The following is a 4,000-nucleotide window of genomic DNA, read 5'->3' as shown; positions in this document are numbered from 1 at the left end:
AGGCAGGTTTAAACTTAAAATGCTGGCTCAGTGCAGCTGTAATGAAGACATTACTATGCCAACAGGAGAGTTTCTCCTGTCAGCATAGTTAATCCACCTTAGCAAGTGGCGATAGCTATGTTGATGGGAGCGTTTCTCCTGTCAACATAGCACTCTTTACACCGGGGATTAGGTTGATATAACTGAATCGATCAGGAGTGATGTAGTTCTACTGATGTAAGTTTGTAATATAGACCTAGCCTCTGTATACTGTTACCCTAATGCCATATTTATAAGTTTGGGTAGAATAATACTATATGTCTCTCTATTCATAATAAAAAGCCAACATTCAGGGCCAGTGGCGCAATGGATAACGCGTCTGACTACGGATCAGAAGATTGTAGGTTCGACTCCTGCCTGGCTCGAAGGTTCTTTTCTGTAAAACAAGTCTCCTGAATTATTTTCTTTCTGACATTTTACTAATTGATTACAGCTTGCCTGGGAGAAACTGCTGTTATAGCTAATGTTGCAAAATGACTTTCATTATAATTTACTAGTTTCACTCCACAACACTCTTAACAACCCCAAACTTCTCCTTCTGACCTGAAGCTTCCTTTCTTGGTGTCAGGCCACTGGAAAACCTTTTGGTTTCTGTAAAATACTTTCTGCTGTTTTTTTAATTTCTCTTTTGCACTTTTTCACTTTAAATTTGGCATTTTTGCCCTTTACAGTTACATTTTCATAGTGCAGCCATCACATACTCAAATCGAGCAGCACAAGTTCCCAATAAGTCATGAGAATTTGAAAAAATAATTTTATGAAGTTATAAATACTTGAACTGGGTTTTGTGGACATGCAGTAAATCAGGAATTCATACAGAGAGCTTGCCATTCCAAACTACTTCATAGTGTTTGCTTCCATCTGCAGCATGGCTTACTCTGGAGTGAGAGTTCTGTTGTATTCAGATAATGATACTGCACTTAGTACTGTGGACAATTTAGAATCATAGAATCATAGAATATCAGGGTTGGAAGAGACCTCAGGAGGTCTTCTAGTCCAACCCTCTGCTCAAAGCAGGACCTAATCCCAACTAAATCATCCCAACCAGGGCTTTGTCAAGCCTGACCTTAAAAACCTCTAAGGAAGGAGATTCCACCACCTCCCTAGGTAACCCATTCCAGTCCTTCACCACCCTCCTAGTGAAAAAGTTTTTCCTAATATCCAATCTAAACCTCCCCCACTGCAACTTGAGACCATTACTCCTTGTTCTGTCATCTGGTACCACTGAGAACAGTCTAGATCCATCCTTTGGAACCCCCTTTCAGGTAGTTGAAAGCAGCTATCAAATCCCCCCTCATTCTTCTCTTCTGCAGACTAAACAATCCCAGTTCCCTCAGCCTCTCCTCATAACTCATGTGCTCCAGCCCCCTAATCATTTTTGTTGCCCTCCGCTGGACTCTTTCCAATTTTTCCACATCCTTCTTGTAGTGTGGGGCCCAAAACTGGACACAGTACTCCAGGTGAGGCCTCACCAATGTCGAATAGAGGGGAACGATCACGTCCCTCGATCTGCTGGCAATGCCCCTACTTATACAGCCCAAAATGCCGTTAGCCTTATTGGCAACAAGGGCACACTGTTGACTCATATCCAGCTTCTCGTCCACCGTAACCCCTAGGTCCTTTTCTGCAGAACTGCTGCCTAGCCACTCGGTCCCTAGTCTGTAACAGTGAATGGGATTCTTCCGTCCTAAGTGCAGGACTCTGCACTTGTCCTTGTTGAACCTCATCAGGTTTCTTTTGGCCCAATCCTCTAATTTGTCTAGGTCCCTCTGTATCCTATCCCTACCCTCCAATGTATCTACCACTCCTCCCAGTTTAGTGTCATCTGCAAACTTGCTGAGAGTGCAACTTACTAAAGTTGTAAAAGAAAAAAAAAGCTATGATCTTGATGTAAAGATGATAGAGTGCTAAAACTAAAGCTCTAACTGCAACATTTATCAGTGATCATGGGGCTTGTTCACTGTAAATTTATGGAAAATTTTATTAAATCTACAAATATTTGGTATTTTGAGTATTTCTTACCATTTCAATTATGTTAGCTTCCTGATCAAAAATGATTCTTCTTTAAACATACTGAAAATATCACATATACTTTAAAAATATCTTAGAATTAAGGCTAAGATTTTGTCACAGAGGTCACGGAATCTGTGACTTCCAGAGAACTCTGTGACATTTTCTGCTTCAGCCCTGGGGCCATGGGGCTGGAGCTGTCAGCCAGGTGGTGGGGACCCCTGCATCTCCGAGCCATGGAGCAACAGGGTACCCCAGAGCTCCCAGCCACCATGGGTGTTGGTAGGGACCCCTGCATCTCTGAGCCATGGGGCAACAGGGTACCCCAGAGCTCCCAGCCATGGTGGGCAGCAGGGGGGGCCCCCAGAGCTCTAAGCTGCTGGCCCTGCAGCTCTGAGCTACCATGGGTGGCAGGGGAGACCCTAGCACACTCAGCCACTATGGGCAGTAGGGGGGAGCCCCAGAGCACCAGCAGCAGTGGGTGCTGAACCCTCTTCCCTCCACATTTTGTCACAGTTATTTTTAGTAAAAGTCAGGGACAGGTCACGGGCAATAAACAAAAATAATTTGCAAAATACTTCTATATTAACTAGACGTCTTATAGTAATTTTCATAACATAAAACAAAGATCAGATAGTGAATGGGGGGTCTAGGAATGAAAAAGTAAACTGCAGGTTAGTAAATATATAATATGGTCTGATATTTCTAAAGTATAACATCATCACCATGGAAAATAATTATCATATGAATATCACTTACTGGATTCCCAGACCTAATTATTTCCCGCTATACTTTGTTTAATTAAAGATGATAGGCCAGATCTAAGATCAGTCAATGAATGGACCTATACTTTTTTAGGATCTGGCCTAAAAAAATTTATTTTCATAAAATAGCTGGGGAAAAAATGAAACCCAGTACTCACCACTTGTAGGTGAACTTTAATAGGTCGTTGCTCCCTGAAAAGCAATACTTTTGTTTTTAACAATACATGTTCCTAATTTTCATTTTCTATTAGGCCAAGAGTTTCCACGTTAGTATTTTTTTAACTGCTACCTAAAAGAAGCCCATGTTTTCCCCTACATTTCCCAAAAATAAGTACCGCTCTTAGGCAGTTGACTTTTCTAAAGGGATTTGGTATGCTTTTAAAATTTTCACCATTTCACAGCTCATTATGCAATCCCTGAATTTAATTGTTTGAAAGAATGTAATTATTTCAAAAGGTTAACTATAAATGGGGTAAAAATACTTGAATATTTCTTGCAATTCCAATTTACCAGTTCTATTGTAAGCCACTGTTCAATTGTGAGCTGGGAGTTCTGTTGGACATGCAGGCATAAAGGTAGCATGGCTGTTCAGCCAAACAACTATGTGTTTCCTCCTCATATTTAAAACAAGTGTTTCTTTAATATGCCTGTGAGACTGAGTTTTAACGGACAGAACAAAACACACGCTGTCGAGCCAGGCAGGAGTCGAACCTACAATCTTCTGATCCGTAGTCAGACGCGTTATCCATTGCGCCACTGGCCCATGACATGAGTGAAAAATATCTGAGTATCAAGTAAAGATGCTGGTACTGCCTATTCTCTCCCTAACCACCCTGGGCATAACTGTGGTGCAAGGTCCAGACTATCACCCCCACCCCCCACACTCCGAGCCCTGCAGATAGAGGCACTGCTTGACAAGGAACAGCCCTTCTCCGCCCCCCCAGCCAGAACACTGTGAAGGCCATGAACAGCCCCTCCCCCAAACTGCAAGGCAGCACCAGGCAAGCCCATCATCTGCCCCTCGCACACAGTCCAGCACAGCCCCACCCCCGCTGCAGAACTGCACTACCAGGCAGCCCCCTCCCGACACTGCACAGCAAGGGACAGTCTCACTAACACACCCCAAGGCGCGCACACCCGGCACCGCGGGGCCGGGCACGGCTCCCCCGGGCACACACCGCACCGCG

General features: G+C 43.7%; 2 non-coding genes across 2 annotated transcripts; one reads left to right on the top strand and one right to left on the bottom strand.

Moving 5' to 3' along the window:
* The first annotated feature begins 331 nt into the window (after positions 1–331).
* Positions 332–404, top strand: TRNAR-ACG. The gene has a single exon. It is a non-coding gene; the product is annotated as a tRNA-Arg (tRNA).
* Positions 405–3,503: 3,099 nt separating this feature from the next.
* On the bottom strand, positions 3,504–3,576 carry TRNAR-ACG. The gene has a single exon. It is a non-coding gene; the product is annotated as a tRNA-Arg (tRNA).
* Between the last annotated feature and the right edge of the window lie 424 nt (positions 3,577–4,000).

The sequence above is a fragment of the Terrapene carolina genome, unplaced genomic scaffold, assembly GCF_002925995.2.
Source record: "Terrapene carolina triunguis isolate 2854851 unplaced genomic scaffold, T_m_triunguis-2.0 Scaffold58, whole genome shotgun sequence".
Taxonomy (NCBI): domain Eukaryota; kingdom Metazoa; phylum Chordata; order Testudines; family Emydidae; genus Terrapene; species Terrapene triunguis.
This window is presented reverse-complemented; position numbering and strand designations above follow the sequence as displayed.